At 34.2% G+C, this 22,305-nt stretch overlaps 1 long non-coding RNA gene across 1 annotated transcript; it reads right to left on the bottom strand.

Moving 5' to 3' along the window:
* Nucleotides 1–5,448: 5,448 nt before the first annotated feature.
* Nucleotides 5,449–21,784, bottom strand: LOC120196831. Its single transcript, XR_005523221.1, has 3 exons — nucleotides 21,773–21,784; nucleotides 14,955–14,960; nucleotides 5,449–5,534 (listed from the first exon to the last, which is right to left on the bottom strand). It is a non-coding gene; the product is annotated as an uncharacterized LOC120196831 (long non-coding RNA).
* Between the last annotated feature and the right edge of the window lie 521 nt (nucleotides 21,785–22,305).

Below are 22,305 nucleotides of genomic sequence, written 5' to 3'. Positions count from 1 at the left end.
TCTTCTGTGCACTGGTTGACAATCTTTGTATTCGAGCCACCTTTTCAGGTTTTCAACCCGAATTCTCATTCGATTTATAGATGGCATCTAAACTTTTACATCTTCAACCCTCCTTTTATTATTTTTTATTTTTTTCTCTATCATGCATTAAAAATTTTAGAAAACTAATTTTGAAAATAAAATTAACCCTGAGGGGCGGAATGAAATATGAAGATAGTCTCTCCACTTAGAAATCATGTATGATTAGAAGGGACTTTTCAGGTACGTAACGTAGGCTAGGGCTCATGGTTATGAAAGAAAGGGATAAATAGGCCCAAATAAGTGTTTAAGGGTTATTGAACCAATGATCAATTCGTTATGCTGTTTTCAATCTTGTCTTGCTCGTTTTGAATATGCTTGTGTGTCTTTTATTCTTTTTTATTTTCCTTTGGTGTTTCATGATCTTCGGGTGAATTGATTTTAGATCTTTGAACCGCCCGTCTTGAAGTATTTGATCGATTCTATTTCTTATTTATTCTTTTTTTTTCTTTTATCCTTTTTCTTCTGTTTTTTCTTCTGTTTTTTCTTTCATTTTTCTTTTTTTTTTCTTTTTTCTATTTTTATGACTTTTTTACTATATCTTCATTCTTTATCTCTGTGTCGTCAACACAATTTGATCTTTCAGTGCTTTGTATTTGGTCCACCTTGCGGTATCTTGTTACTTCTCTCTGTATTTTATCATGACTCGCTTCTGTAGCGAAATCTGGATTGATGATCTTCACTCATGCGAGCAGATGTCCTTCACCTTTTCCCCGTAGTGTGGAGGGCGATCCTTGGTTAGGGTTGAATAAGAAGAAACAATACTATAGGCTTAAAAGGGGACAAAAAGGGATATATATATATATATATATTTGAAAGGATTAATGAAACAAAGTTGTTTATCATCTCATACATGGAAGTCTTTGTAAAAAAGGTACCCCAGGGGATGAGTATTCAGGATTAACCTTATTTACATGAAAACAATGTAGTTAATGCATGATAGAATTATTTCAATGATTCCTTTCATTTTTTATTCTTCCATTTGCTCATAGTATGCCCCAATTATTCGAATTCTCTTGGAAAAACTTGAGCTGCAACACTCCATATTGTCTTTCTTACAGGAATGGTTCTTGTAATGCCCCTAGGATTTATCGAGGTTGGGAAATGAATATTGGTTTCGTGTCTAGGAAGGGAAATGTGTGACTTTAAAGTCATAATTATGAAAAAAGTAATGTTATGGAATTGTTATTTCTGTCTGGGAAGGTGAAAGTACATGTTTTGATGCCTCGAGGATAAGGGCTTGACTTTATTGTTCAGAGGGAAGTGAGGTCAAGGTTTGGTCTTTTGGGAGTAAATGCGTTTTATTTTGGGTACAGAACCCAACAATGGTTCTTTCGGTTTTGGATCGGGTAAGGAAAGTATAATCTTTCTCTTTGTAAAAACATATAGTTAATGAAGTATTAAAAGAACCTTTAATTCATTTGATATTCAAAGAATTACAAGATTAAAACTTGATTTATTGCTCGTAACCTTGGAAAACGACATAAGATCAATCAACAAGATATTTATTGAGTATACAAAGAAAGAAAAGAAACACTTTCAAACAAGTCAATGCTAGTGCAATATGGTTTCACGGTGAATGGAAGAATTTTTTCATGATCGGCACCAAAATGTCTCATGACATATTAAAATTCAATACCCCTTGGTTAAACAAATTATGGACTTTGCACTTCGGTGCCCCACAAATCTCAATGTTATGACTCAAACTTGATTCAACGCTAACATCACATTCATAGCTCTCAATTCTTTTCTAAGTATGAATGGGTGACTTAAATTTACCTCGAAAGATTCTGCGGATTACTCCTAGGATCCGTGATTAAAGCACTTTGAGATGCAATACATATCATGCAATGTACGATGTATAAATGCTAATGCAAAGATGCTCATGCAAATGCAAAGATAAAAAAATGGGAATGCAAAATACAAAATGTAAATGCAACAAAGGAATTGATTCCCAAAGTATTTTTCATAAAACTTCCAAAGAACACACAATGTCTCAATACACTGAGACAGATGGAAACTACAAATCAAGTCATATTGCTCGACTTCTTCAATTTTGATAAAAATGCAAGGAAATAATCTTCTTTTATCCTTCGCTTGATGGAAAATTCCAACGCTTTGACTTCTTTTCCAGAAATGAATTTGTTGAACACACATATCCGACTGACATCATCCACTGTCTTCTGTTGGTTATCGTTGTTGCTTGATGACTTCAAACATATTATTTCTTTTTGGCTAATTGTATCAACATCGTCGTAGTACCCTTGGAAAGCTTGTTTTACTACATTATTTGAACTCCATGTATTCCAGCTTGATATACCTCTTCGGCTATTTCCTGGAGCACCGTTTTGGATCATTGATGCGGTTTTGCATTTTTATTATACCTCTTCGAGTGACATTTTTATATTAAAAGCCTTCTAATGTAACTATTAACTCGGGAATCAATACCTTCTATGACATGATATGTATAAAACATAAATTAATTCCAAGGTAATTATCCTAGAACAACTTTCAAAGGAACTCACAACGTCCCAACATGTCAAAACATATAAAAAACATTTACCCCTTCGTGTGGCGTTGTTGTTTTAATAGCCTTATAATTTTGATAAATAACTTGGTTATTAACAGCATGTTTATGCACAAACAAAGAAACATGACGAGGAAAATATGTTAGCAAAAATAATAATCAAAGAGAGGAAATATATATTAGTGAAATATGAAAATATTAAATTCAACTGGTAAATGAACCATAAAATACAATGAATAAAACACACGTAGGAAATTAAAATCCTAACTGCATAATTTCTAGTTCACATTCAATTATTCATAAATAATCTATCGAATAAATTAAAAGATGAAGGTTACAGTTCATTTCTCCTTTGTGTACACTTATTTGGGTATCTATAGACAGAGTTTCAGCATGGTCTTAGATCGAGTGGGTTTCTACAGTTTCCTATATGCAGAGTTTTGGTTCTCGGAGTAAAGGTACTCGAATTGTCCTTCTTGGTGCCCCATTGGGTGAGCCAAACCCTTAATCCTCACCCAGTATAGGCTTAAGCAGTCCGAGTTCAATTCGAGAGGGCACATTTCCCTATGCCTAGCACAGAGAATAAATCTTCACGAAGACATAGGGTATATGAACCCTGAAAACTACTTGCTAGATCTGACACGGAGAATAAATTCTCACGAAGACGTCGCTCTCACTCCCACTTAAAGGGAAAAACGTTTGAGTATAGAGCTTATGTTATACAATGCAAGTGTCGTGCGTGAGGAGAAATTCTCAAAACTTTGACAAACAACCACACTAAAATTGAGGTAGAACGAATACAAAATTTTAATATCTTGAAAATCAATCAAATACAAACATTAATCTACAAGGATATAAAATAAAATAAAATAATAAAAAATAATAAAATAATTTAAAGAAATCAAAAGATTCGTACATTAAATAAAATCAAATTCTCAATTTACAATTATAGAGATAATATATAATTGATTTAGGACTTGATCCACTAAGTCCCCTGAATAGTCGCCAAGCTGTCGACATCGTTTTTTGACCGGGCAGGGGAAAACTTAGTACAACTTGGGGGTTTTTCTTTGAAAAGGTTTTGAAATATGAGGAGTCACCATCAACCTTTTAGGTTAGGTAGGTCGAATACCCATAAACCACCTTTTAAAAGAGTTTTTAAGAAACTGTCATTTTAAAATATGCTCCAATCTACATGTAACCAGAGATTCATTCTTTTTTGTAATAAAGAAGGTATTTAAGAATTCGAATATAAATTTAAGTTACGATCTTATTATTACAAATTTAACCATGCAATTTTATTTAACGGAAAATTCTAAGGAGAAATAGAAAATATTCCAACATTTCCAACCGAAGAGAAAATAATCCCTAAAATACTTTAGGACAAAAATTTCTCTTTCCAACTGAAATGAAAATAATATATAAAATTTCTCTCAAGAATTCAAGATTAAAATAATTTTATTCGACCAAAGATATTGAGACCTAATCCCTAATAAAATTAGGCGAATTGTATCAATAAGTTTAAATAAGCGAATATTTCCTTTTCCTTTTAATTTTAGGCATACATATTTTTTAGGTTTTTCTAGTAGGGTATTTATTCATTTTAAAATATCGGAATATGACATCTAGATACTTTAAGACAATCCTTTTCTTAATATTTTAAAATAAATAAATACTATCTTTAATCCTATTATGAAATCAATTGAGTTATGCTTATGAGACTTTCATACATATTAGAAATGTCTAGATCTATATGCGCGAACAAATTGACATGGAAAAGGAGGAAAATTAAGTATGAGCAAATTAAATTTAATATTACAATCTATGTACTATGAACATAACTAAAGTGAAATCCTAATTTCTAAGCTTGATTCGAATGTTAATCTAATTTAAAACTAAAATCTAAGAATTAAAGCTATGGAAAAAACATTTAATAAACTCAATTAATATAATTAAAACAACAAATAAATATAAAAAAATAAAAACAGTAAAAAACAACCTAAAATAAAAAATAAATTAAGTACAAGGACCTAATTGTAATAAAATCTAATTACATTGACTAAAATGCAAGAAAATAAAAGCTAGTAGTTAAATCCGAAATTAAAAAGTGACTAAAATGAATAAATTGTAAATACACATCGAAATCATAATAAAATAAGAAACAGAATCAAAACAGTGGCCAAAATGAATAAACGTACAAATCAATGACTAAATTCGAACAAATCAGAATAATAATAGTGACTAAATTAAAATAAAATAAAACAGAATGATAAACGTGTAATAAATTAGAAACAAAAGGTCTAGTGACCAAAATACAACAAATAATAAAACATGAGCTAAATTATAATGAATAAAATAGCAAAAATAATGAGCAAATCGAAAGTTAATAAAATAAATAAGCATATTCGAAACAAATAACAAAGTAAATGACCAAAGTGCAAAAGAAACTAAAATACAGGGAGCTTGAAGATGATTTTACCCCTGATAGTGACTAAAGCGCAAAACACGCTGAAGCTGGGAGGACCTGGACTGTGATTTAACGCTAAACTAGTAACTAAAACGTGAAACACACTAAACAATGAGGACCTGATGCGTGATTTACCTACTTTTCATACAACCAGCTACACTCCTCACTATCGACCACAAACCGACCCTCGTACGCCGAACACGGACCGGTGACTGACCTACACCTACCGACGACCTCAACCATGAACGGAGGAGGACTGGTCGACTCCTTGAACAACCCAAAACTCTCTGTTATCTCCCTCTCTCGTTCTTTCTCTTCACCAAGCTGAGAGGCTTAAAACCTACCCCCAACACTGGCCACCAAGCCTTTGTGACCCCTACCTTGCTCCGACCGGTGACTTAAACGACGTAAAAAAGCCACCTCTGACGCTCATCACTCACAAAACTAAACCCTAAAAACAAACTCCCAATGATCGACTCCTCGGCCTTTGCCAACCACCAACAACCGGCATTGCTAGGCCACGAACTGACCTTTCTCACACGTCAGCCATAGCTCAACGGTGGCCACTCCCTCTGCCCCCATGACCCCCCTGAAAAACCAAAGAAAAAAGCCAATGAGAAAAGAAAAGAAAGCTAAAAGGGAGAGAAAGAAAGTCAAAATAAAATATGCTTCTCATTTATATTTTCGAGAAAAGGGAGAGTGATTTTACAAGGGTTGGTTGGGGTATTAATAACCTAACCATTACAATATTATAATATTTTTTACATAATAAAATAATGATAAAGCAAAAAAGCAAAACAAATAAATAAAAATGAAAATAAATAAAAGAATGGTGTTTATAGAGAGGGTTTCATTAGACTAAAAGGGGTAACTACTTGAGTAGGATAGTCAATGCCTGTAGTTTACGTTGAGGGGTATTGCCACATCAACAGTTTGACAAACCGAGGGTTGTAGTTCACATCGAGTAGTATTGTTGTAGCAACTGTTCTTGAATACTCCAATAATCCTATCGGGCAACCTAAGCATAACACACTAAGTCATTCTAGACATAGAATAACTTCTCTCCATAGAAAAACCAACCTAAGTGCTTCGTAAGAAATCTGATTGTGTAAGGTTTTTCTGAATATATTGAACTCAATACTTTTATTGGCGTTGACAATTTTTATTTATTTACTTTTGCAAATTTTCCTTGCCAGGAACTTTTCATTCGTTTATTTCCTCTGACACTAGTTGTTTTCTATTTTGACAAGAACTTCAGGACTAGCTCGTGACATCTAGTTCTAGCTATGGAAAAATATCAATAATTCCCACCAATCCCTTAGGAGACGATAACTGTACTTACTATTATATTACTTGTATCGATTGTGTATACTTGCACAGATTTGCTTGTCTTAGCATATACATTCACAAGCGATCATATTTTTGGCGCCATTGCGGGGGATTGGCAACTGGAGGAATTTTGATAATTTCTGCCATAGCAAATTTTTATTTTCTTGTCACATTTTGTTTATTTAGTTTAACTCATTTATTTTCTTGTTTCCATTTGAAGGTTTTATCGTTGCATAACCCTGAGATCTGATTGTGAACCATTAGAACCATTCGACCCTGAGATCAAACAATCATTCAAACAAAGGCGACGCAACCAGTGTGCCAGGGATTACAAGAATCGACTACAGTATCAAGCTGGAAGATCAGGTAGATCCCAAGGTCGCAACAAATAATCTTCCCACAAATGTTGCAAGACCACGAGAAATACGATATCACTTAAACCCAAATCTTGATGATCTCAACCCTAGAATCGTGGCACCTAAAATACATGAAGCCCATTTTGAGCTTAAACCGGTGATGTTCAACATGAAGATGTGCTGAAGCTTAAATTGTTCCCCTACTCTCTACGTGACTGAGAAAGAGCTTGGCTTAATGGGGTCCCTTCTGGATCAATGGAATCTTGGGCTAACTTATGCAAAAGTTTTCTGCTTCGCTACAACCCGCCCAATATGCACACCCAGCTTGGCAATTACATTGCTAGTTTTTGCCAAGGCGATGATGAATCTATGTATGAGTGTTGGGAAAGATATAAAAGCTTGCTTCGCAAGTGCGCTAACCACAGATTCAACTACTGGACTCAAGTCGTGATGTTTTACAATGGTGTCAACGCACCTACTCGTATGATGACTATCAATTCCCGTCTGCAAGGCTTGGAACCGGCAGAAGAATATCTGGGGTGTATGAAGTTGATAGTAAGGATTCCGTTTCTGCCCAACAAGGCAACTAACTCAGCATGCATTTTTTGCCAAGGAAATCATCATGAGAGTAAATGCCTAGAAAACCAAGAGTCCATAAATTTCATAGGCAACTTCAATAGAAGTAACAACAACCCCTACTCCAATACATATAATCATGGATGGCGACAACATCCAAATTTTTCATGGGGTAATCAAGGAAATAACAATAACAATTATGCAGGCAATTATAACAGGCCACAACAAACATTTATGAACACTCAAGTTCGCAACATCAACAGATGCCATGGCAAGGTAATAATAAAAGTAATGCATCTTCTTCAAATTCTAACTCCCTCGAAGCTTCATTATAGGAATTTATGGCCTCGTCAAAAGATTTAATGGCTTCAATAAAGACCTTGATACACGAACATTCATCAAGAATCAAGAATCAAGGCAATCTATGGTAAAGCCAAGCAGTTCTATTACAAAGCCATAGCTCATCATTGAGGGCATTGGAGAATCAAGTGAGACAAATTGCCACGACACTACATTCTTGCCCACAAGGTAGTCTCCCTAGTGAAACTCATGTCACTAAGCCTCATGGAAATGAGCAATACATTGTGCTCACATTGAGGAATGTTATTCAAATTAATATTGTGGATAAGTTTATGGGGGAGAAACAAGAAAATTTTAGCCAAGGCACCACACTTGAAGAACCTGAAGATCAAGTTGAGATTTTTGAACAAGCAGAACTAGATAAGGAGAAAGAAAGGAACGAGGGTTCAAGAAGTCATCACACTAATGGTGAAAAATTATTTTCCAAGGCAAACGTTGCTTCACCACCTACAGCGGATGAAGTTAGACCTCCACCACTTTTCCCTTAGCGGTTGAAGAAGCATAATCACGAGATACATTTTAGAAAGTTTGTTGATGTCCTTGATCAACTACATATCCATGTTCAATTACTTGAAGTCATTGAGCACATGCCTTCCGTTGCCAAATTTTTAAAGGACATTGGCACAAAGAAGACAAAGGTGGAAAGAATAGAAATTGTTGCCATGGAAACAAAATATTGTTCATCAATAAGTAAACTTCCAACGAAGCAAAAAGATCTTGGCAACTTTGTTATACCATGTTCCATCGGCGATGGATATGTTAGAAGAGCTCTTTGTGACTTGGGGTTAAGCGTAAATATGATGCCCAAGTCCATATTTTTTAAGCTTTGAATAGTAATGCTCGACCAACCACTGTGATTTTGTAACAAGCTGACCGGTCACACGTTTTTCCCTAAGACAGAATTTAAGATGTAATTGCTAAAGTGGACAAGTTTGTTTTTCCAACTAATTTCCTCATTATAGACTGTGAAGCCGATGAAAATGCACCTATTATTCTTGGACGTCTATTCTTAGCTACAGGGTGGCTGATCAAAGCCTCATGATCAATGTCTTCAACACTCTTAAATACGTTGATGATTCTAAAGAATGCCATTACATTGAAGACGTTGATTCATTGGCGGAAGCTAGAACATAAAATTCTGGTCAAGGAAAATTTGTACATCTTGATGAGTATGATAAATTTTACAAAGACAATATTCTCCTTAAGGAAGAGTGTAAAATTTGTGGCCAAGACGATGTTTTATAATATGAGGAACACAATACTTGTTTCCAAGGCAAAATTTTTGTGAATGTAGGCAAATGTTTCTTGATTGAAATAGATAAAAGATATAAAAAAGGCAAAGTAAGTACATAGTATGAGGACAATTCATTGGAGGAAGAACAATATAGTATACTTCAAGCTATACTAGGCATGAGATTTGAACCCCTTGATTTCAATGAATTTATTCCTCCAAAACCTTCACTACAACATGCACTTACCTTAGAATATAAACTGTTGCCATCACATTTGAAATAAACTTATTTAAGTAGTGATGAAACTTTACCAGTTATAATTTCTGCTAGTCTAACTCCCGAGCAAGAAAGAATTTTGTTGAAAGTCTTGTCACAACACAGAAAAGCTCTCGGGTGGACTATGGCAGACTTAAAGGGAATCAACCCTACAATATGCATGCATAAGATCCAGTTAGAAGATAGCCATAACAATTATGTTGAACCACAAAGGAGACTTAACCCGATAATGAAAAAAGTGGTGATGAAGGAAATCATAAAATGGCTTGATGCTGGAGTGATCTATCCCAGATCCGATAGTTCATGGGTCAGTAAGGATGGCGTGACCGTGGTTAAGAATGAGAAAGATAAGCTTTTGACTACAAGAACCATCACAAACTAGAGGATATGCATGTATTACAGGAAGCTCAACAAGGCAATGAAGAAATACCACTTCCCCCTCTCTTTCATCAATCAAATTATTGATCCGTTAACATGCAAGGCATTTTACTGTTTCCTTGATAGATATTCTATATACAATCATATCGCTATAACACTTGAATATCAGGAGAAAACCACCGTCACCTACTTGTATGGTACCTATGCCTGTAGAAAAATGTTGTTTGGAATATGTAATTCTCTGGCAACTTTTCAGAGGTGTATGATGGCCATTTTCTCAGATATGGTGGAGGAATTCATGAAAATATTTATGGATGACTTCTCTATCTCGGGTGATGATTTTGACTGATACCTTAGCAATTTATCTAAAGTACTGAAGCAATGCGAGGAGTCCAACCTTGTGCTAAACTGGGAGAAATGTCACTTTATGGTGAGCAAAGAAATTGTGTTGGGACACAAAATTTCTCACCAAGGCATCGAAGTTGATAAAGCCAAAGTGGAAGTAATTGAGAATTTACCTCCACCCACCACTATGAAAGGCATACGAAGTTTCCTAGGGCATGCAAGAATATACAGGTAGTTCATTAAAGACTTTTCAAAGATTTCAAAGCCTCTGTTTCTTTTGCTTCAACTAAATCAACCGTTCGTGTTCGAAGATGAATGCTTCAATGCGTTCATTGATCTGAGGAAAAAACTTACATTGATACCAATTGTTGTTCCACCTGGCTGGGATGCCTCTTTTGAGCTGATGTGCGATGCAAGTGACTATGCTGTAGGGGCAGTGCTAGGGCAAAGAAAAGGTAAAATATTCCATGTAATCTATTATGTTATCCATACCCTTAAAGATGCACAACTTAATTATACCACCACTGAAAAAGAATTGCTTGCCATGGTATTTGCTTTTGATAAGTTTAGGCCATATCTTATAGGAACTAAGGTTATTATACATACTGATCACTCTGCCATTAAGTACTTAGTTAATAAAAAAGATACAAAGCCTAGGTTTATTAGATCTGCAAGAATTCGATTTAGAGGTAAATGATAGGAAGGGTACTAAAAACCATGTAGCAAATCACTTGTCTATGCTAGAGAACAAAAACATTTGCCATGACATGAGGGATATTAAGAAGGATTTCCCTGATGAGAAAATCTTATCTGCCACAGATGTACCATGGTACGCTGACATATTTAACCTTCTTGTTAGTGGTGTTATGCATCCAGATTTATCTAGCCAGGAAAAAAATTCAGACATGATGTACTCACTATTACAGGGACGAACCATTCCTATTCAAGCAGTGTGGAGCCAAATCATCCGATGGTGTGTCCCCAACAAATTGAGAGAGAACCTCATTCACAAAGATCGTTGCATTCTTTTTCACTTTAACAACCATTGGTTTCAATTTTTGACAATAACACTATCTTTCCTAATATGTTTTCCTCTTGTATAGAATTATTGAATAGTATTAGGTGGCCCACCTGACAGGTTACTATTAGAAAGCCTTTATCAATGTTCCATATTAGCGATGAATCACGATTTACAAGAGTCCAAAAGTAAGTATGTTATTCCTCATTTTAATGATATTCTAACTTTTTTCTCTTTTTTACAAGGTAAGGATCTTGAAGTTATCATCCATAGTAATCATGAATTCTTTAAGCTATTAAAAGATGGGGGCAAGAACAACATAATTGATGAACTACCCCGAAGGTACACCTTTACCTCTCAAAAACATATTAATTTTGTGGGATTCAGAAATATTAAGGAATTATGTCCTAATGACTCCGATCTTTCTGTTATATATACTCATTCTTGTAAAGGTGCTTTTAAATGAATTCTATTTTGTAGATAAGTTTCTTTTACAACTAAACAAACTATGCATTCCACAAAGCTCCTCACGAGAATTCTTAATTCATGAACATCACTTCGGAGACTTAATGGATTACTTTAGCAAACTAATCAACAAGTTTTTTACTCACTTATTTTACCCACACATGAGTAAAACCATTGAGAGAACTTATAAATTCAGCAGTGGTCTGCACCATGTAGAATTTAAATCTAGAGAATGGAATACAATATATGTGCACAAAGGATGAATTCAAGACAAAAACAAGAACTCATATTTAACAAAGAAGAAACCTCTATTGAAGCGCACAAAGACATATCACATTGATACAGGTAAGTGTTTCACAAGCCTTCCTTTTAACACGTCTGATTCACCTTCTTTTGGATTTTCATATTCATGGATGAATGATTTTGAGGAGTGGGGGAATGATACTTGCACCAAAATTTAACCCTTTAGATTAAATTCTTTATTTTACTTGAAATTCCTTCAAACAAATCCCCCCATTTTTACTATTAATTTTGCCTAAACCAGAATCAAAAGCCTTATATATCACAACTCCAAAGTCCCTATAGATCGACCCTTATTCTCTATACTATCATTTTATTTATTTTATTTGAGATTAAGGATTATTATTGGACAGTACAACGATGCTTGTCAAATTGGATCCTTTGTTGGGGACTTTGGCTAAAGTTACTGATAAAGTTTGTTTTGGATTTATGAGCAGGAGGAATCCAAGAGCATAGTAGATTTTGACCCGAAAATCGAAGTCCAAGCTTAGTGAATTAAAAAACAAACGCTTCAAGAGAAAAGAAAATGACAACAACAAGAATAATTAGATCCATAACCAAATCCCATAGCAACATCTACCTCCAACACCAACAAAATAATGGATAAATGAAACTACATCAGACGCAAATTTCTTGTTAGAACCCATGGTAGATCAAACAATCCGCCAGCTAGTTGCGACACCTGTCGTTTAACAACCTCTTTGCATCACTTTCTCTCAATGTAAAACTCCATTTCAACTTAAAACAAGACTTATTCATCTTTTTCCTGTACTCCATGGGCTTCCCAATAAGAGTCCACACAAGCATCTCACAAAGTTCCATATGGTTTGTTCAAGTATGAAACCTCAGGGAGTATCCGAAGACCAAATTAAATTATGAGCTTTCCCTTTTTCCTATCTGGTTTAGCCAAAGAGTTGTTATTTTAGTTGCCTCCAAACTTTAGCAATACATGGGAAGACTTATCTCGAATTTTTCTTCATAGATTTTTCCCAGCAGAAAAGGTAAGTGAATTAAGAAGAAGTATATTGGGAATAAGAAAAAAAGATGGAAAATCACTTTATGACTACTATGAGTGATTTAAGAAACTTTGTGCAAGTTGTCCGCAACACAAATTATCCAAGTAAACAGTTCAACAGTATTTCTTCGAAGGGTTGCTTTCCATGGAAATGAAAACTATAAATGTTGCTAGTGGAGGAACTATTATAAAAAAACCCCAACTGCAACAAGATAATTAATTTCTACAATGGAAAACAACTCTCAACAGTTTGGCTTTTCAAGTGAACCCAACTGTCGGGTTCATGAGATAAGTATTATTTCTATTGAAAACAAAATCGATAAATTGACTGATGTAGTTAGTTCACTTGTTGCAGGAAAAAATGGAAAATCAAGAGTATGTTGAATATGCATAATGCCAGATTATCCGATGGGTTACTGTCTGATTTTACAAGAAGAAACTGAGACAGAAGTAAATGTTGTGGGGAATTTCCTAGCATCTCCCCAAAGGCCATATAACCCACACGCTAATACTTATAATATGGGATGAGAAGACCATCCAAACTTTTTCTGTGGACAAAACCTGAGGTTGAATCAAAGCTATCAGCCAAGGCTCCCACAAACATATCAACCGCCAAAATCCTCTACGAAATCTATTTTCGAACGACTGGCCTTGTCCTATGGAAAATTCTAAAATCGAACCAAAACCCATTTTCAGGAATTGGATCAACAAATCAGCCACCTAGCTCAAAACATGGGAATATTAAAATCACAAGGGAAGTTACCTTCTCAAACAGAGCCAAATCCAAGGGAAAATGTTAGTGTCATCACCCTCCGAAGCGATATAGTTGTCGCACAACCAATCCCAGAGGACGTTGACACAAGTTCCTAGAAGAAAGAAGAAGAATTGAAATTCCAAAAATAAGAAAAACAACTGACACAGAATCTCAGAAAAGAAAATAGATTGATACAAGATTACAGAGAAAGAAGAAGAATTAATCACAATCTTACCTGAAACCATCTCCCTATGTCACTGCACCTCCTTTTCCTTTGAGGTTAGTAAAAAGAGATAAACAAGCTGAGGAAAAGGAAATTTTGGAAGTGTTTGGAAAGGTAAAATCGACATACCTGTCATTGATGTAATTGGAAATAGACAAAGGTTGCTAGATTTTTAAAACAAATATGTATGATAAAAAGAAGACTTACCAGGAATGAGAGGGAGAACACGTCTCAGCTGTTTTCCATTGAAAGCTTCCACCAAATTTGAAAGACCAAGGTATGTTTAATTTACCTTGTAAAATTGGCAAGGTTGAAATAAAATGTGCAATGTGTGATTTAGGAGCTTTTATAAATATAATGTCTTTATCTCTGTATAACTTACTTTCTAATGAGCCCTTGAAGGATACAAGAGTGACAATACAACTGGCATATCAATCAATAATTTATCCTTAATGGCTCCTAGAAGATGTCTTAGTTAAGTTAAACAAGCTTATCTTTCTGACAGACTTCTATGTCAATAATTTAGGAACTTGTTCAGGAATTCTTCTAGGTCACCTCATCCTTATTATAATGAATACAAAAATCAATGTAAGAAGAGAAATTCTTCTATGTCGTAAAATTTGATGTATACAAAGCAATGCAATATCCTGATTATGTTTCCTGTTTAAATTTTGTTAATATTATTGAGTCTGCCATTGAAGAATTCATAGAATCTAACATTATTGATAATCTATACAAGGAATTAGCGGAATTTGACAATAAAATCAGGGAGTTTGGTGATTGTATTGTGTGTCCATAAAAAGGCAATTAGATGGACTATTACCGATATTAAGGGACTTAGCCCCTCGACTTGCATGTATAAAATCAAAATTGAATAAGGAGAAAAATCATCACGAGAAGGTCAACATCGATTGAATTCACCAATGAAGGAGGTCGTAAAGAAGGAAATTCAAAAACTTCTTGATGCGAATGTCATTTACCTAATCTCAAATAATAATTTGGTAAATCCAGCCCACGTGGTCCCAAAGAAAACATGATTTATGGTAATTGAAAACTCGAAAGGTGAGTTAGTTCTGACAAGAGTGTAGAATGGATGGAGAGTCTACATCGACTACATGAACTTGAATTCGTTAACCCGAAAAGATCATTTCCCTCTTTCTTTTATATATCAAATGATATAAAGATTAACTGGTAAATCTCATTATTGTTGCCTTAATGGATTTTCAAGTTTTTTCCATATCCTAGTTATTGGGACCTTCAACTCACCCCATGGCGCAACTGAAACAAAAATTCGACGGTCTTACCAGCGATTCGAGTATGATAAAACAGAATTGGGAGGAAAGGATGTGAATACTTATAAATGGTTCCTCAAAAAATAGCTATGACAACAACGTCTAATGGTGGTGTCGATCGATTCGAATCGTAAGCCTCCATAAAACAACGACTTGGCCTCTACTCAGTTCACCCGATTAAGAGCAATATTTTCTTTTCCCAAAACTATTTTGAGAAAAATGGCTGAAGATAATGTGTAAAAATGATTGGTTATTTTTAGTAACGTACAACAAATTGTACATATTTGCTCATTTCAATCCTAGGGTATGACCCTTTAGGTTCTTGTAACGTTAGCAGTAATTATTAGAACAAATCTAATATTACATACAATGAGTGACATCTAGCAATATATCATTGTCACCTAAGTTACAAGAAAATATGATTTGACATATCATCTTCGTGATTAACTCTTTTATGTATTACATCATTTTGTCCTTTATGTCTACAATAGGCATAAGTCTTGGAATAGTCACACTTGTATAGCCCATCTATTATTTCTTGATATCTAGAATAGACTTTAATTAAAGAATAATTTGTGATATCTCATATCAACTTATTCGAGTATAACCATGCATTTCTAGTCTCACTCAATCAAGTGGCCTATGATAGATTTCCTATTATGTAGGAAGGACAAATCCTATCTTAATTATACACACCCATTACATATATCGAGATATATTCAATAACTGTCTTTATAGAGCAACCAGTTATAGAGCTTGTTTAACTACATCAAAACATACAAAAGTATATGTTGGGATAGTATTGATCTCAAGTACGAGGATCATACATATAGTCATCACTGTGAGCAATGTTATGACTGTCACATAATAATTCAAGACATATGCTCATTGTGGGTCAATCCAATACATTGTTCTCTAACAATATAATCATGTATCAAATCTGACATCTTTATGCCAATGACAACTCGTTGTCATCAATCAATAACATGTTACTCTTAAGCGTATTATTATTGTCCATGCCCATAATAATACTTGACTAGCGATATTTTAATAATAGCAATTATGTTATTTTATGGACTTTATTATCTTCCAGTTTATGTTAAACACATATATATAACTTAAAATAATAGCGGCAATGCCTTTATTCAATAAAATCGGTAATTAAAATGTATTATTAGAATCATCATATGATTGGTCTTTGGGCATACTCTAACAATCTCTCACTAGCACTAAGACCAATCACTCACATATCTAATACCGAGTGACTCAATGTGATGATCATGCCTCTACTGTGTAAGAGCCTTCGTTAAGGGATCAACAATATTGTCATCCATGTGCATTCTACATATTTCCATATCTCATCGATCCATAATATCTCGAATAAGATGAAAGTACATAAGATTATATTTGGGTCGTTGATGAGATATGGGTTCATTTGCTTGTGCAATGGCTCCATTATTTTCATAACAGAGTTCTATAGCATCTGATATGCTAGGAACAACCCTTATCTCATATATGAACTTCGTGATCCAAACAACCTCTTTTGTTACTTCACTGGCTGCAATGTATTCAGCCTCTGTTGTAGAATCAACTACTGTGTATTGCTTCGAACGTTTTCAACTCACAACACCTCCATTAAGACAAAACACAAAACTCTATTATGATCGTGAGTCATCCTTTTCAATGTAGAAGCTGGCATTAGTATAACCTTTTACACTAAGCTCTTCCTCACCTCCATAGACAAGAAATGTATCCTTAGTTATTCTTAAGTACTTAAGGATATTTTTAACCGCAACCCAATGATTTTCGCCAGGGTTTACCTAATACCAACTCATCATGCTTAAAGAATATGATACATCTGGTCGAGTACATATCATGGCATACATGATAGAACCAATAGCGGAAGCATATGGAATCTTATTCATCCGTTCTATTTCTTGTGGAGTTGAAGTACACATTTCTTTTGAAAGAGAAATACCATGACTCATAGGTAAAATATCCTATCTTGGATTCTTCCATACTGAACCTTTTCAACACTTTCTCTATATATATGCTTTGACTCAGAATTAGAAGTCGTCTTAATCTATCTCTATAGATCTTAACTCCTAAGATATACGCTATCTCACCCAAATAATTTATAGAAAAACAACTACCTAACCAAGTCTTAACAAATTGTAAAATAGGTATATCATTTCCTATGATGGGTATATTTTCTACATACAAGATTAGGAAAGAAACAATGCTCCCACTAGCCTTCTTATAAACACAAGGATAATCTTCATTTCTAATAAAACCAAATTCTTTGATTGCATCATTGAAACGAAGATTCTAGTTTCTAGAAGCTTGCTTTAGTCCATAAATATACCTCTGTAGCTTACAAACCTTTCCAGTATTTCCTGGAATGAGAAAACCTTATGGTTGTGTCATATACACATCATTTTCAAGTTTTCCATTAAGGAAAGTAGTTTTAACATCTATTAGCCTGATTTCATAATCATGGAATGTAACTATTGCGAGCTAGATCCGGATGGACTTAATCATAGCTACAGGGGATAATGTTTCGTCATAGTCTACACCATGAACTTGTCAAAAAACCTTTAGCGACTAATCACCCCTTGTATGTTTGTACATTACCATCCATGTCGATTTTCTTCTTGAAAACCCATTTACGCCCTATAGGTTTGACCCCTTCAAGTGGTTCAACCAAAGTCCACACTTGGTTTACCAACATGGAATTCACCTCAAATCTCATGGTTTCAAGCCATTTCTCATAGTATTGGCTAGACACTGCCTCTTGATAAGTCATAGGCTCATCTTGATCCATAAGAACATCTCCATGTGCGGTAACGAGAAATCCAAATCTCTAAGGTGCATGGCATTCTCTAGTGGATCTGTGCAGTTGTTATATTTCTAAATCTGTTGATTGTTTCTCAAAAACTCGTCACACATGCTTAACTTCAGGTTCATTGATTTTTTGTTCTTGAACTTCTCTAAGTTCAATATTTATACCCTTACCTTTCTTTAAGAGAAATTCTCTTTCGAGAAAAAATCTCATTCGAGCAACAAACACTTTGTTCTCATTAAGGTTAAAGAAATAGTATCCCTTATTTTCTTTAGGATATCCAACAAATATACGCTTATGAGATTTAAGTTTGAGTTTTCTAGACATCTTATGTTTTACATAAGCTTCACAACCCCAAATCTTCATAACATACATACTAAAACGCTTCCTATTCTATATCTCGTATGGTGTCTTTTGAACTGATTTAGATGGAACACGATTTAGTGTGAAAGTGGATGTTTCAAGTGCATGTCCGCAAAAAGAAGTCGAAAGATCACTATGACTCTTTAACGATCAAACCATGTCTAACAATGATCGATTCCTTCTTTTAGAAACTCCATTCCATTGTGGTGTAAGCTATAAGACAATACCACATTCTTTAAGGAGTTTATCAAACTCTATGCTTAAGTATTCTCCACCTCGATCTGATCGAAGTTCCTTAATACTCTTGCCTAGTTGATTTTGTACTTCATTTTTAAATTCCTTAAACTTTTCAAGGGCTTCAGATTTATGGCGCATAAGATAAATATACTCATACCGACTAAAGTCATCGGTGAAAGTAATGAAGTAATAGAATCCACCTCTGGCTTGTGTATTCATCGGTCCACATACATCACTATGTATTAACCCCAATAAATCACTTGCTCGCTCGTCTTTACTATTAAAAGAGCTTTACTCATTTTCCCAACAAGCAAGATTCACATACATCATATTGTTTGAAATCAAATGAATCTATATTTATGGAGTTTTGATATGTGTTTCTCACTTATATGACCTAAATGAAAATGTCAAAGATAAGTTTGATTCGAGTCATTTGTTTTTTATCTTTTAGTATTTATGTTATAAATGGTGTTTTCTTGATCCAAAATATAGAGACCATTAACCAATTATGCGGAACCATAAAAATATTACCGAGATAAATAAAACAACAATTATTCTTAATAATAATCTCAAAACCAATATTGTCTAAAAAAGAAATTGAAATAATGTTCTTATTCAAACTAGGCACAAAATAACAATCCTCTAAATTTAAATAAAGTCCACTAGGCAAAGATAAAACATATGTCCCCATATCTAATGCAACAACTCTTCCTTCATTTCCCACCCGCAGGTCTATGTCTCTTTTAGCTAGATTCCTTCTCTTTTGCAGTCTTTGTACATAAGTACAAATATGAGAACCACAACCGATATCTAATACCCAGGAAGTAGATGTTGACAAATTAACATCAATAACATAAATACCTGAAACAAACATTTCGTTTGCTTTTGCCTTCTTAACCTCTTCGAGGAAAACATGGCAGTTTCTCTTCCAGTGTCCGGTCTTATCGCAATTGAAACATTTTCCTTCCTTGCTAACTCCCCCTTTGGGTTTTAATGCATCTTTTCCTTTTGGTTTGGCCTTACCATTTCCATTAGATTTTTCCGCTACCTTTTCCTTTCCCTTTTTTGTCTTTGTGTACCATTAGAATGGGCTTAAGTCTAACCTTTTTTCATGTTACTTTCAGCAGTTCGTAACATGCCAAGTAACTATGGAAAAGTCTTGTTAATTTCATTCATGTTGAAATTAAGGACAAATTGGCTAAAGCTATCTTGCAACGATTGCAGAATAACATCGGTAGCCAATTCATCTTTGTGAGAAAATCCCAACTTTTCCAAGTTTGGATGTAGCCCATCATCTTGATGACATGAGCTCCTACTGGAGATCCCTCTGCCATTTTGCATTGAAATAGAGCATTAGAGGTCTCATACCTCTCTTGACGTGCTTGGCCTTCATATATTTCCTTGATATTTTTAATCATTTCATATGCAACCATGTCCTCATGTTGCTTATGAAGTTCAGGAGTCGTGGTGGCAAGCATTAGACATCCTACGTAGAACATATCATCCATATGTTTCTTAAATTTGTCTTTTTCAGCTCAAGAAGCATATGCTGCCGGTTCATGAGGAACATGTTCTTTAATGACATATTCATTCCTTTCCTATTTGAGAACAATTCTCAAATTACGAAACCAGTCAATGAAGTTTATGCTATTAAGCTTCTCCTTATCAAGGAGTGATCGCAGTGATAAAGTGTTGTTTGCCATTAAATCCAAAACAATGGAAATATTAAAGTAAATTTACCAAAAAATTATAAACATGTCTTTATTTACAAATTACTCCCACTATTTTATTAAAAATTAAAAACCTTCCCGTTTTAATTTTGGAATAATTAAACTAAAATTTTTCTAGTGGGTGAGGATCCATAATTCAACAATTTCGTAAATCAACTTTGGCTTTTCTTTTAGAATAGTGATAATTTTGGTAAGTAACACTTTACAAGTTACATCTCATTTAACTCCTCCTTTTGGTGAACAACTCTTGTTGAAGTCATCTCATAACTTATCCAAATACTTAACCTCTAGGTTTCTAATCCTATTAGAATAACCTAGCTAAGTTATTACCAATATCTCAACCGGTGAATATCACTTTCTTATTCTTCACGTTTAACCAAGATAAATTTATGTGCCAATGCTTTGGCAAATCCCACACAATATCGATCGAAGCCTTAACGAGGGTAAATATTGGACGGTTAAGTTAACTTTGATTATAAAGAGGGATTTTCGTAATTATCTTATCATTGTTCGTTTTAATATTAGGCCCTTATTGATCTCATCAATATTCATTCTTATTTTATAATTTGATGCATTGTATACATAACATATATAGTAATAAATAAGATACAATGGTTATAGCCCAAAAACAATAACTAAGGTAGCCCATCCCAAGCCAATGGGAGAACCAAAAACCCTAAAACCTAAGATTGCTCTTTAGGTATCTTCTCGTCGTTAATTCAACCTTGTGAATCTTCATAGGATTACAATTTTAAAAGAAACTCGTTTTATAGATGAGGGAGTAAGATGAGAAGAAAAATACAACTAAGATATAGAAAGGCACGACTCTCAGGCCGTATTTCAAATTCAACCATTGTAAATTGAACAAGTGCTATAACCATGCCTGTCAAACACCGTGCAAAATAAACGTATCATATATACACATTGTTACGCCTTTATTAAAAATATTAATATGGGCTTACAATCTATACTGCTGATGAAGGGTCAATGGGCGAAGGCTTTCTACATTGGAACAACCATTGTGTTTTTGGGATTGTTTTTGAAAAACAATACTTCCAATTATATAGAAAAACCTCACAATTTGAAAACACTTATCAACAAAATCATGTTTTTAGGATTTTCAATCCCGAAGGTTTTCTGCATCGGAACAACCATTGTTCCACTGCCAAACGCGATCTGCTATCACACACACACGGATCATCATGTCAACAATTAACATATGGATTTCATAAAATCCTTGCAGCAATGCACATATTAACAAAATAACATATTAATAATTTCGGTTATCGAATCGAATAATAAAATCATACATATTAGCCGAAAACGATAAAACTAGAACATGCATCTCATACATATCACATCAACCAAGAAATTAACACGAATTCAGATCGTACAACCTGGCTCTGATACCACTGTTGGGACCGTCAACTCACCCCATGGCATAGTGGAAACAAAAATTTAATGGTCTCACCAGCGATCCAAGTATGATAAATCAAAATCGGGAGAAAAGGATGCGAATACTTACCGTGGGTTCCTTGAAAAACAGCAACGACAACAACGACTAATGGTGGTGTTGATTGATTTGAATCGTAAGCCTCCACAAAACCACATATCGACCTCTACTCAGTTTACCCGATTGAGAGCAATATTTGCTTTTCCCAAAACTGTTTTGAGAAAAATGGCTAAAGATAATGTGTAAAAACGGGTGCTAGACCTTACACCTCCTTTTATATCCAATTTCCTCTAACATATTAGGGATTTTATTGTTTCAAATTAATTAAATCTTTATTTAATTAATTTAAATTAAATATTCAGGATTATTAAAACATATGTATATCAAATATACATTAACTCTAAATATATTTTAGTAACGTACAACAAATTGTACATCTTTGCTCATTTCAATCTTAGGGTGTGACCCTATAGGTTCTTGTAACGTTAGCAGTAATTATTAGAACAATTCTAATATTATATACAATGAGTGATATCTAGCAATATATCATTGTCACCTAAGTTACAAGAAAATATTATTTGACATATCATCTTCGTGATTAACTCCTTTATGTATTATATCCTTTTGTTCTTTATATCTAGAATAGGCACATGTCTTGGAATAGTCACACTTGTATAGTCCATCTATTA

The sequence above is a fragment of the Hibiscus syriacus genome, unplaced genomic scaffold (assembly GCF_006381635.1).
Source record: "Hibiscus syriacus cultivar Baekdansim isolate YM2019G1 unplaced genomic scaffold, ASM638163v2 tig00117034_pilon, whole genome shotgun sequence".
Classification (NCBI taxonomy): Eukaryota; Viridiplantae; Streptophyta; class Magnoliopsida; order Malvales; family Malvaceae; genus Hibiscus; species Hibiscus syriacus.
The sequence above is the reverse complement of the archived record's forward strand: the minus strand, read 5'-3'. Positions and strand labels throughout refer to the sequence as shown.